Source organism: Megalops cyprinoides, chromosome 10, assembly GCF_013368585.1.
Source record: "Megalops cyprinoides isolate fMegCyp1 chromosome 10, fMegCyp1.pri, whole genome shotgun sequence".
NCBI classification, from domain to species: domain Eukaryota; kingdom Metazoa; phylum Chordata; class Actinopteri; order Elopiformes; family Megalopidae; genus Megalops; species Megalops cyprinoides.
The window spans coordinates 36,046,211-36,060,454 of NC_050592.1; positions in this window are offsets into that span (position 1 = coordinate 36,046,211).

Consider the following 14,244-nt stretch of genomic DNA (forward strand, 5'->3'; position numbering starts at 1 on the left):
AAACCCTTCTCCACAAAATAAGCACTCGGTCTGCCCCGGGTAGACTCAGTCTCCCCAGCCGCAGACAGACACGAAGCGAGAGAAGGGTCAACAGCGTTTCCATATCTACGGGACTGGGCACGAGTCAGTACACAGGCAGGAAACACTGAAGGAAACTCACGAGCGAGCCCATCATTTTGGGGCAGCTCCGCGGGCGTAGCAGACACTTCTGGTAACGGCAGCACCCTACCGCCCGCTAGGTCATTCCCCAAAAGTAAGGCAACCCCTTTCACCGGCAGCGAGGGTCTTACCCCTACTATAACAAAACCATTCACCAGGTCAGACTGCAGGTGGATGGTGTGCAGCGGAACCCTCTCAATACAGCCCATCTCAATACCCTGCACAAGGACATATGACCCAGCGAAGGTATCAGCAGCGAACTCTAACATATCGGAGCAAATAAGTGACTGCGCCGCACCAGTATCACGCAGCATGATTACGGTTTTCTGCTCCTCTCGGTTTCCAGATCTCAACACTAACCCTTCCAACAGGAAGGGAGCATAGCTAGGGTCAGGTGTGGGTTTAACAACGACAGGACTCTTAGACGACCCAAAGACCATCTGAACCAGACCCACGCCCTTCGACTGGTCCGGCTGTTGTCGTTGCTGTTTGCCTTTGAGACTCGGACAGTCAGCAATTACATGACCTACTCTATGGCAATAAAAGCATTTCCACTCTGCCTTGGAACGGAACGAGGTAGGGCCGAACTGCTGAGGTTTGGTGCCTGTGGGGGTTCTCTCACCACACTGAGTCGGGGCACGAGCGGGCCCGAATACATTCTTGTGTGTCAAACTAAACTCATCCGCCAGCACAGCTGCCTGAGACAATGACTCCACCTTCTGCTCATTCAGGTACAAAGCCATACGCTCAGGCAGACCGTTCTTAAACTCCTCCAAAAGAATTAACTCATGAAGAGTCGCAAAATCAGACACCTTACTGGATGCACACACACGAAGAGAATCCCCTTTTCCCTCGCGATCTCAATGAATGTTTGACTCAAGGACTTCTGATGGTTCCTAAACCGCTGCCGATAAGCTTTGGGCACCAATTCATACGCGCGCAGTACAGCTGCCTTGACCGTATCGTACTGCATGCTCTCGGCTAGCGACAGCGCAGAGCATACCTCCTGTGCTTTTCCAACAAATTTGCACTGCAGCATTAAGGGCCAGACCTCTTTAGGCCATTGCAGTGACGCTGCAATGTGCTCAAAGGCACTGAAATAAGAATCCACCTCGTTCTCACGGAAAGGCGGCACCAAACTAATGTTCCTGCTGATGTCAAACCCGGTCTGGGGACCCACTGGGGCAGAGTCCGCAGCGGGGGAGGCAGCAGGAGTGGACTGCACAACAGGAGCCACGGCAATCTTCATTGCCTCTAGCTCGAGCTGCCCGATTTTAATCTCCTTCTCTACCTGCAACTCCATCCAGCGAACCTCTAGCCGCCAGTTAAGCTCCGCTTGGAGGGCGTGCTTCTTTTCCTCCGATTCGTGCTGCAGACGCGTCAAACGCACTCGTAGCCGAGGATCGCATCCACCGGACAGGGAGCCTTTGCTCTCGGACACAGTGGACATGAAGGGTGGCAGCGTAACTTTGGTCTCAGCCTCCGCAGCAGCCCCAGTCTGCGCTACTCCCCTAACCTCAGACTTCCCAGCTGCGGGAACATCTCCCACAGCAGGCGTACCCAGCACAAACACTCCCTGCTCCATCAGACCTTCAAACACAGCCAGCTTAATGACTTTCTTCAGTGCCTGCCTCCCAACCGCGATGCCAAAATATTCCGCCAGCAACAAGAGGTCATCCTTCCGACACGCATCCAGCCGTTCCACAGTAGGGATACTAAGAAACTCCCCAACGCTACACTGGGCCATTGCTCCCCCTACTTACACACCATCCACAAGACCCAAACAGGGAGGGAGGACAACAGACGGTATCAAAGAAAAGAACAAAACAAAACAAAACCAACCCTACATACCTATACAAATCCAACTGAATACAAAACCAAAAGGGGTGGCAGAGCCAAACAAAACCTACCTACTCTAACTTAACAAAAAATACACAGGAGCAGCACCCGCCTCTAACCTAACCCTAACACAGCGAACCCTCACACGGGGATCCCTTAGCTTACCTGTCCTCCTCCCACGACAACTGAATGCAACCAAATTCAAGACAAGATCCACAATCAAAGTCAATAAACAATGCAATATCAAAAACACAGTACAGGCAAGTTTGTTAGCAGAAATGATGAACACGACGGATCAAAAAAACAGCGAGACGATTATCCCAAGCATCCAGCATCTTTAAATTGGGGCGCCCCGTTTTCTGGTTGGCCGAACCGGAACGAGGAGGCGGGGCGCAGCGCCACGGGATATCTGCGTCAGGAGAGAGAGCGGAAGAGGAGGGGGGGGGGGGGGACCGAGACACAGGCGACCCAGACTCCACACGCCCAGTGCGCCGCACGTAACAAACCCAAACTGGCAATACACAAATGTAACAGAGCTAAAGTTGAAGTCCTTGTGATAAGAATTTCACCATACTTAACCAGCCCTAGGCAGTATTAGTTTTTTTGGAGGCCCTGTTTTTTGTGTTGTACTGCAGGTCTGCGCATATTTTTGTCCTTTTGTTGTGATACTCCAGAAGAAGCGGTAGGCTGACTCGAACAAGACGTCAATGATGCGACTGTCCCATTTAACAAATATATCCGCTATAGCAACAGTTAGCTGGATATGTTAGTTACACGCCCAGTTGTAATAATTCCTTTAAACCATCAGTTGATTAGCCAGCTGACTTCCTTAAACATAACAAGATGGCTACCTCCAAAATTCGATTGGTTAGTTCTGTAGATCTATACCTAAAAATAACTCTGTGGATCCCCACATTAGCTTGATTACTAGCAAGCGAAATTAAACTAACCATACTTTACGTGAAGATGTAAGCATTGCTGTCAGGGGCTTAGTCAGAGTATCGCAAAGGAAGCAGCCAACCTGTTTAAGTAGCTAATCTTTAACAATCGTTCAGATAGGTAGCCTGTTAGCTAACTAGCTATGTTTGTCAAATCTATCGCTAGATAGCTGTACGTTAGCTTTCCAGCCAGTTAGCATCGATTATGCAATGCAGCGATTTTCAGTTAACCGTGCTGCACATATAAGAAGATTTTTACGGAGGCAGCTGATGTTGAGAGAGGAATTTGGAGCTTTACTCGCGGACTACAATTCACATTCATCAATAAGGTGAGAACCAGACTCGTTATTAACCCAAATATTCTCGAATGAATTGAGAAGTTTACTATCCAAGCAGTAATAGAAGATGCTTCTTGTTGTAATGATGACAGTAGCGCACACACAAGTAGTAGCCCTAACTGGTTAACGTTAGCTAAGATTATTGTGATTAGGCTACTGTAATCTGACACAAAATATTGATCTGTCCCTTAGCATAATGACTGAAACGTCAGCTGCCTCTGTAAAAATCTTCTTGTACATGCAGCACGATTAAATGAAAATCACTGCGTTGCAAGAATGGTGATCTCCGTGTCTGTACAGACTTTCACTGGTTGAACAAGAGGACTCTGAAAGATGCTAACCCTCTTCCTCACCAGGCTGACTGCTTGGCTGTGCTTGGAGGAAACTCTTTCTTCAGTACTATTTCACCTCCAGATTCTATAACGTACCATTGCACGAAGATGACAAAAAGTACTCTTCTTTCACCACTCCTATGGGTTTGTATCAGTATAACCACCTACCACAGGGCCTCTTCACCAGTCCTGGAAGTTTCATGCACATGATGACTAGTATTATTGGGGACCAGAACTATCTGAACTTGCTGTGTTACCTTGATTCGCTGTTTTTTGCACCTGACGAGAAGACTACTCTGGAACGGTTGGAGATAGTTTTTGGCAGACTGCGTGGTCACAATCTGAAGTTATCCCCTAAGAAGTGCTTCTTCCTACGGAAGTCTGTGCGGTTTCTTGGTCACATGGTTAATAAGAATGGCGTGTCGACTGACCCCAGTAAGGTTGAGGGCATCATACAGATGACAAGTGCTGACCTGATGGAAGCAGGTGGTGTGACTCCCTCGATAAGACAGATCAGGTCTTACCTTGGAATGATCAATTATTACCAGCACTTTGTGCCAAACTACTCTGCCATTGCTAGGCCTCTTTTCTCTCTATTAATGGGCCAGAAAAGGAAAGGTACGGGGAGGCAGAAGTTCAAACAAAGGCTACAAAGCAGGAAGTTGAGCGCTGTTGACTGGACCCCTGACATGGAGCAGGCTTTCCAGAAACTGAGATTGTCACTGGTTGAATCAGTCGTCTTGGCTCACCCTGACTTCATCCGTCCCTTCATGCTGTCGATAGATGCGTCGCTTGATGGTCTCGGTGCTGTTCTATCGCAGAGCCTTCCGGTGGTCCAGTGACCATGATGGGACTCAGAGTGTGTCTGCATTTGTTCGAGTCCATGCCGATGGATGATGTGTCCACTGTCCTACAATCTCATGGTGGGTGGGAAGCTGGAGCAAGAACCTGTACTGTTGCAGCTCTGCACCACTTACCTCAGTTGGTCCCAGCTGGTCAGGATTCACTCCCTGCTTACACAGAGAAGGAACTTCGTGATGAACAGCTCAAAGACAGAACCCTCTCTCGAGTCTTGTATTATGTAGAGAGACGTCATGGACCCTCCAGGAGAGAGAGAGCAAGAGAATCAGTCGCAGTCATGAGATATTTAAAGTACTGGGAGAAACTTGTCGTGAGCAATGGAATACTCTACAGTCTCAAAAGACCAGGTCACCAAGTCAAAACATGACCAGTACGTCATTCCTGAGTCACTTAAAGCTGATGTCCTCAGGGGTGTTCATGACCTTGCTGGTCATCAGGGTCTGTTCAGAAGTCTTGGTTTGGCCAGGTACAGGTTCTTTTGGCTCAACCTTGATAGAGATGTGAGAGATTATGTCCACAACTGCCAATGTTGCATTGTCAGCAAAACCGTTGAACCTGCTGGCAGGGCACCCTTGGAGAGCATCACGGCTACTCCAGCTGGTTTGCATTGATTTCTGGTCAGCGGAGGACTCAAGGAACAAGCCAGTTGATGTTTTGGTGGTAACTGGTGGCTCAGGCATCCCCTGCAAGGATCAGTCAGCCAAGCAGGTGGCAAGAGTTCTCTGGGACAAGTGAAGAGTTCATTTGCAAAAACAGATATCTCCATTTTTATAAATTTTCATAAATCATGTTTTTTTTTTATTGTGCATTAATCAATATATTGGTAATATCAATCAAACTGCAGTTGGGTTGTTTTGATTAAGTAAAAATAACTCAACATAATACAGGTAACTTACAAAATTAAACTTTTGTAAGTTCTTTATCGTTGGCTAGCTGCACTGAAACGAAAGAATCCCCTAGTTAGCTGTGATCCTAGGGTTTGTAGTGAGCACTTTGTAAACGAGGACTATGTAGGCGACAGGGTTTTTGAGTCAGGTGTAGTGGTGGTTCACTGGACTAACAAGCTAAAGTCCGAGGCTGCTCCCTCTGTGTTTGACTTTTCCTCTTATAAGACTGGGTGTACAGACCGTCCAACCCAGTCTAATAGCAAAGAAGTAGCTGTGCGCCGTAAAGAAAGGGCCCAATGGCGCACAGAGCAGAGAGCAGTACAACCAGGGTTATGTTACATGTTTTTTTGTCAAAGCACAGCCATCCAGTTTACAAGATAATGATTATATAATATGTAAGGGATAATGTACAGCAAGCCAGTCATTATCGAAATAAACCCCGATGCGAAGTGGAGGCTTGCTGTACATTATCACGCTTATTACATGGCTACTTACTAAAGAAATCAATAATTTGACACAAAATATTGATTTTAAAAGGATTTTATTGATTTTTTTAAATTACTTTTCTCTTGAACAACAAGCAAGTTTCTCTCAAAATTTCACATACCTCTGCCGCCACTGCTGTCTTCCTTGGTCAACTTTCCAACTAACCAACCTCATGACGTAGTCAGTGATGCAACAGCAATATGGCGGCGAGCCAAAGCGAAAGCATAAGTTAGTAGCAAACATAAATCTATTATAATTTAACGTGTAATCGTTTTATATCTAAAATTTTCTCAAAATAAATTCCAACACACTTAATTCTGTACAAAACTTGTCAAAATTAGGATGTTTCTTGTCCAGTTTAAAGATCCAATCAAAGTCAAAATGGAGGACAAACTATAGAAGCTTATACTGTGTGTCAGGCTTTTCAGAGTTGTATGACACCACTTCAAAGTGGTACCACGACCTCGGTTAAAAAAAAAAAAAAAAAAAAAAAAACGATGCATGGCGCAAAGTTAGCATCGAGATAGGGCTACCAAGTTTGTAGATTCGGCTGTAATAATTTATAGTTATTAGCTACATACCTGGCATACTCAAAAGCTTGCTACATCCCTGCAACCGGTTGCACCAGCAGAGCGCCGCGCCACTAGCGACATGCTGAATTTTGGTTGCACCACGATCACTTAAGACTCAACTTAATGAGTAGTGTGTAAAGCGATCCTTAATTAAAATATTGTCGCATTTAATGACGTTTCTATCGTTTCAAGCCAATCAACAGCACCATACAATGTAAACAGCAAATACAGCATTTTCGACATTTGCTGTGCACAGTAGCCTGCATGTGTAATTGTGGTAGGGTTGCCACCTTTGATTTGTGGACACTTGGACCATTTTTTTTTTTTTTTAGGGGAGGGGGGGGGGGGGGGGGGGGGGTTAAATCATATTTGCAAACATACTATGTTAACCAGTTGTAGGACTCTCTGTTGCCTCTCTTACTTATATTTGTCCTGACGCAGACGCACTCCCTGACACAGTTGCACTCACTCTGGACTCCTTTGTCTACTGCTGTCCCTTTCTAAATTAAATACATTTTTTACTTTAACGTGTAAACATATACTGTCTAATTATCATCAACTATAAAATCTAATCATATATCGAAAGGTATACTCGCTTTTGAAATGAAAACATGATTAGATGTATTATAATAGATCATGAACAACTATTCAACTTAATGAATTTGGGCAACCTAACACTGACATTTCTCACCTCTTTTTCGCACTTACTTTATTGCCACAATCCGTAGATAAGTAGCTGTGGCCGTGAAGCACTCCGTGGTATAGGCTACACTGCTAAGCTCCGCTATTGTTATCCTGTCCTCCTCTGGTGAACCTTTTTTGTCATAAAAGTTAAAATGACTAGATTTTTTGCGTTTGCTTAATACAAAACTCTGGTGCTTCTTTGTTATGATTTGCATAACAAACAAATCTCTGCATGATTTCCAGTGCTGTTTTTGCTTCATATTTACCTGAAATTTTGGCTGGACACAAAACACAGGTGGCGGAGAACGGGTCTCCTTACCCATTCAGAAAAGTTTTCTCTTTTCGACCAGTCTGAGTTGTAAATACGTAGTACGTTGTAAATCGTTTTTTCTTTTACGCTGATGGCTCGTCCGATTTTGTATTGTCGTCCTCCTCGTCCGTGTTTCCCCCCCCCCCCCCCCCCCCCCCAATTTCACAAAACCGACAAAATAAAGCAGAAAGTTAAAAACAATAACGTTACCTCTAGCTAGCAACTGAACTCACGGTGGGGTCGTGGGTGTGGATGCGCGCGGCAGACCAACAGCCCGGGCAGTTGCTAGGCAATAAGGTAAGCGTTCGTATTTCCTTTACCAATCAAATAAAAGTATAGACATGGCCAATCGTCGCTGTGTTTTACCCATTTTTACCCGTTTACGGGTACAATTCGTGTCCCGGGAAAGATTATTAATTTTCCGGGACAGTCGCTCAAAAAAAAGGATAACAAAAATGTGTTATGCTAGTTTATATCTCAGGTTTGGCCATGTCTGGTGAACGTAGACCAAGAAAAAAGAATTTCACTCATGATGCAATTGTCATTTTACTAGCCAAATAAAAGGAGCATAAGTGCCTGTTGGTTAACAACGTTTTTTTCGGACGTTGCACCTACTTAGTGTTTGGTGTAGGTTTTAAGAAATAACTTAAACTTAAGTCTACGTTGAACGTATGTGATTTGGTGCAACGGTATACCTATTAGTTGTTCGTAAACTCGAACGTAGTGCCGATTTACGTTCAAACTATGTAAAGATGTAACTGTACGCTCTGCTGGTGCAACCGGCAGCTAGCTAGCTAGCTAGCTTAGTTGTTCTGCAAAATCCAAACATGGGTTTATAGTATTAACGTTACAGAGCTACAAAAAAAATCGATAGCTAGCTAGTGTATTAGTACCCCTGTAAGCACACATGCATCTCAGAGACGTCTATGCGATGTATGCCGATAGAGGTATTTAAAAGAGGTAGAGGTATTTAAAAGAGTGTTTGGTCATCTGGGAGACATGTCTGACTCATCAGAATTTGAATGTCTACGGTTTAACAACAAATTATGGATAAAAGTAAGACATCCGAAACATTAACATTGAAGGTCCCGAGACAGCAACGATTCATGAACACACGTTCTACGGACTCTTTTCCTCCTTCGGCGAACTATCAGAGCAATTGCCAGGGCTTTTTTCTGTCGTTTGCTGAAATACACGTTCAGAAAAGTTGTTGAGATAGTAAGTACTTGAGGTTCTATCTTTGCCTTATTTCTCCCGCTCTCTACTTTTTAAAATCGTGCTTCCGTGGTTACGTATCTAGGACGCTTGTCATGTGGAGGACTGAGTGGCACGTCAAGCCTATACTGAGCGTTGCGTTGACGCCCAACACTAGTCATGCGTAAGCAGCTTAATTGTTTTCTGACTTTGGTTGTAGCTTCAGATTTCATGAAAGAAAGCGGCAACTATGCTGCGTTGGTAGCTACATATGGCGTCAGATTTATGTCAAAAGTCGCGAGCGCAGGAAACATGCTCGATTCACGGGAGCAGAGTTAACCCGCGCGAGCGCGTATGCCCTCCAGCGCTCGCCAAGCAGAAATTCTCTCACGCGTGGTGGCTGCTTTGTGCGCGGGAATGTTTTCTGCGCTCGCGAGCATGTTTCCTGCGTTCGCGACTTTTGAAATAAATCTGACGCCATAGCTACAAGACTCAAGAATGTATTCAGCACGCGTAATTTGACCATTGCACAACATGCAGCAAAGTTGTCCTGGCTAAATATAAAGCCCCTTTCAGACATGCACTGACAGCCAGAACTTATCTAGCCATTACCCTGAGGAGTTGTATGTGAGAACGCAAATGTGCGAATTAGTTGGACTGGACATGAGACGGACTTCACTCTGCTAGCTCCCTAGTACAAAGTCCGTCGAATGTCGGATTGAGTCCATGTGTGAATAGAGCAGGTCATTTTCCGGAGAATACACAGCGAGCGAGTGGGCATGTTGATGACGTTTCTATCATGCGACTGACGCGAAACCGGAAGAATACAAACATCTGCCTCGTACTCTTTTCTGCTTGCCTGTATATTTCTTTCCACTCTTCTGTTGATATTGCGGATATGTCCAAATACATGCTATTTTGAGTCCAACGATCGGTAAAGAGATAGTTAGCTATACTGCCAAAATTTGTCTCTTACGAGGATTAATAACGTTGGTTAGTAGTTTATTATCTGGTTAGTAGATAGCTAAGCTGTAGCTAAGTAATAGTGATAGATATAGTGAGACAGTGAACTGGTGACCTAACATTACATAGCGAACAACAAAAACTTGCTTTCCTCCTGTTATAATAAATGTGTAATTAATAATGAATTATGTGTACTGGTAGCACCATTTAGATGGCTATGTGTGATATTTTTCTATAGGCTACCCAAAAGTAAGCCTACAATAACTATGTTCGCCTTCTCCTCCGTGCCACATTGTGTGCCCGTACCACCGTAAGGTAAGACATTGAAAAGAAAAGAAAAAAAACAGAAAATACTTGAACTCGCGAATACTTTTCACTCGTGAGAATGCCAGTGGCGTCTAACTGGAAAATACCACGAGGAAATCTGGACGTTTCTAAACTCGCAATGATTTCACGCCACAATGTAACATACTACAAATGTAATCATTAATGGTCGCATACTGGGTACTACACTGAAAATAGCATGCAGTATACAGTATATACATGTGTAGTATGCAGTACACAGTATGCAGTTAGCGGTTTGGAATACAGCCACTGCGATTTCTGCAACGTAGCCTACTTTTGCGTCATGTCCTGCCTCCTGCACGTTCTACCCGGGCGCCACCCCTCACCTAATCCAAACGGAGTATTTCCAGTTGGTGAGAACGCGTCTGACACGGATGAGCTACTGTTGTGTGCTACATGTGTGTACAGTGTACTACTTTAACCAGCTGTTAAATGTGAGTTTAACACGCAGCTGTGTGTTAAGATAAAAGTGATTGCTGTGTAACAACACGCACGGATTCAGCTGATTCACAGTTAAACTGTCTGGAAACCGGAAGTTGGAGATCTACTTAGAACCAGAGCCTGTCTACATAGATATTGTCTGCCAGAACATAGAGTTAACAAGAATGCCACTTAAATACATAATTTAGGATTCTTGGATGGCGAGTTGGATGTAATACAAATATTGTAGGCTATTGTAATTATTAGGCTCATACTGTATATGTCTTATACAATTGACTTCACATCCACCAAAAAGAAAGTTTATTTCCCTGCAATAAATAAATAATAAGACCCTTTCTGGATCCTGTCGTCATTGAAGTGTCTGAAAGGGAACTAAAGTTACGACTTTATTGTAACCCTGGATTTATGAGCATTTTTGGATCGTGGATTATTATCATTACTCAGGGACGTGCATAGACATTTGTTTTGGATAAGAGTGGCTGTGAAATAAATGTGTTCTGTTGCTAAATTGTTTGTTGTGTAGCCTATATATATACAGCCATGCGTCGCTTAACTTCCACGATACGTTGTGTGAAATAGGACGTTATGTGATTTGGACGTTGTGCGAACACCATACTATATACAGTATATGGTATGCAACGTACTGTACCATTATAGGCTTGGCAGCGCAATCGCTTTACTTCCATGAGACATGAGATACACGTGTTGCGTGCGGGAAGCGTTGCCTTCACTACGTCCGGTTACTTACATTTACATTGCTTACCACTTGCGCTACGTCCCGTTCTGCGATCGGGATTTTTAAACTTTATTATAACCTCACGGGACTACGTATATGCGAACGGAGGTTGTCCGAATGGACGTTAGGCGGCGCATGACTGTATATATATAAAATTTCTTTTTGTTGAAAATTGACGGTGCCGCAAGACGCAAAATCCTGGTGCTGAATAAAGAATGCACTAGCTTTCTTTCTTTCAGCTTTGAACTGAAAAGAATTACCTGGGGCCATTACATTCATTTAGGAAAGTTGTAAATATATTAAAGTATAGTTTCATCACCCAACCCTGACCCATACTGGCTTTATGAAACACTCTGCATGATGATAAATGTCACATGGAACAGTGTGGACAACTCTTCTGTAGTCTCTATTTTATAGTCTCCTGTTAGCATCACATGGAGGCGGTGGATGACTTTCAGACAGCAAGGGTCACCTTGGCTTTCCGCAAAGTGGTAGGAAACAATATGGCTCCCTCTTCCTTGGAGAGCTGAGCAGGAGAGACCTGCGCTTCTGTTGCACAGTAAAACCTGTTGTATCATTCTTATTCATGCATGGATGTAAACATCCCAGTCCATCCTGTCAGTGACTGGGGCAGCCTGTTTGTGGGTATGTGGTGATGTTCCAGCTGATTTTATGGAATTTCCACATCATGCTTTGACTGACGTTGCCCTGCTTATGGCGCGGCACACCGCTCGTGTAACATGCCCAGGGCAGGGTAGGTCGCCTAGCAACCCTGTCTTGGGTTACATGGAAATGCTGTCCCCAAAGAACAGGGAACTTAGGCCCGTAGTGGGAAAACAGCTGAAGCATTGCCAGCTGCCAGCTTTGTTGTACAGTGAGTGGCACACTGGCAGAGTTGAGCAGCTTTCTTATGCACAAGGCGACTCCTGGGGGAATGCACATCAGTCTAGCTGAGGTCCCGTTAAATTGTTCACACTCTACCAAAACACACGGAACTGAATAATTTATGTGCACAAAATCCTGGTTACATTTTTTTTTCATGAGGCTTTCAGACAGCAACTCTGAAATAGTTCTGAAGAATGTTGGTTTATTTAACCTCTCAACAGTTTGTGAATCTGTTTTTCACCCCATTTACAGGGCCTGAAATTCATTTTTCAAAATGGGGGGGGGGATTCCCCCCTTAAATGCTTCACATAGGGGGGATTTAAACACTGGGGGGGCGGGGGGTACAACTTGTGAGTTTAACTACAGGTCTTACCTTGTCCTGTTCTTACCTCTGATTGCATTTCGTCACTCTCCAACTTAAGGGATTCTCTGATCTATACATTGCTGTAATTTGTTGTCTCTTTCTCCTTCTCTTCTCTTAGTGGTCAGCTCTTTGAGCTGCATCAGTGTCCTTAGTCTTTCTTTTGGTGGCTCCCTTTTCTCTTGTCTCCATGCTCTATTCTTTTCCTGTCCTCTGTCTCCTCTGCTTCATCTCTTTCCATTTGATAACAGCTCTGTTAAAATCAAACTGCTCTCAGGGAGGACCAAGCTCTTTAATGAGCATCAAATTGGTGAGGTTTGTATTACTCAGTGAATTTCTGAATTTAGTTTTAATCCTGTTTTGTGTGCTGAATCCACGTTCACACGACACACTTGCAACTGGTATGATCATAGCTACCTTAATGAGTTTCTCCATTTCAGTGAATACACCACTATTTTCATGCAACACAGTCTCTGCAAACTGTTGAAAGGAAAATGAAGCACACGAGTCACTGGAAACCATGACTTGCTTCAGCATTGCAAACTCTGACCGAGCTTCGTCTGCACTTACATTACACGAGAAGTGTGTCAGTAGGTTTTCAAGTTTCTCTGCACCATAGAGAGAGAAATTCCCAGAGGATTGTTTTGCCACAATGGCTTTTTTTGGTTCCAAAACAGTGAACCATGACAGAATATCCATTGTGTCAGCAGGGAATCTTCTGTCAATTTCATCTCTCAAGGATCCTACATACTTACTCTTCATGTCATCAAAGGATGGTTTTTGAGTGGTGAAGTCAAAAAGCTTGTCTCCTTTAAACTTGTTACCATGAAGAGAGCTGAAGAATTCCTCTTCTGCAGGGCCAGGGTGGACTATTATTTCTCTCAAGGCCTCTTTGGTACCTTCAACCATTAGTTGGACTGTGGAGAAGTCCAGATCTTCTTTTTGAAAATGTTTTGAGAGAAGGACCACATGCATAAGTACATCCTTCATCATGTGACAGAGGGCCACAAAGTTGAACTGTCTGACAGCTGTCAGTAGACCTTTGGCTTTGTCAGAGTCCTGAGTGTTGGAGGCAGCCATGTGCTCCAGCACATCTCTCAGGGCTTTCAGTGATCTACACACCACTGACACAACATTGTGAATTGGCAGCCACCTCACTGTATGCTGGTGGCTGGGTAAACTTCAATTGGGGCTCATCCAACTGTTTCTGCAATTCATGCAGCTTGTTACTTCTGACAGCAGAATTACTGAAAAATACAAAAATTGACCTCAAATCCTGCTGAAATTTTTTCACCTGTTGAACAGATCTGGCTGTGTCACTAACAGCAAGAGCAAGACGATGAGCTGTGCAATGCACCCCTACCAGTTCTTGAGTTGAATTCCTCTCTGAGTTTTTTAACAACTCCTTCGCGGCACCCTGTCATAACAGCAGCACCATCAGTACAAACTGCTGCAAGTTTTTTCCATCTAAATTCTTCTCTGTCAGCAATTGCTTCACATCCTCAAAAATGGTGTCTGCTCTTCCATCTACAATTTCAGAGTTCCTGAACAATTTTGTTTTAATCTTGTTATCATCTATGTACCTTACATATGTAATGAGTCGCTTCCTGTTACTTATGTCTTTGGACTAATCCAGTACTAGGGAAAACACAGGACTCTTTAGCACAGCCTTGTCAACATCCTCCTCAAGTGTACTTGCAATTGATGGGGCATTTCTGACAGACCTTTCTCATTAAGGTAGCTTCCATAATTTGATGTGTTTGTGTTCAGCTTTTTGAAAGAAGGACACTCCATCTATTTCATGAATTTAACCAGATGACCAAATTTTGAATTAGCCAATTCGTTTTCTGCTGTAAAGTAGTACTTCGTTTCCTCCTCACACTGCAACTGCGCAACTTTAATAGCATTAGCCA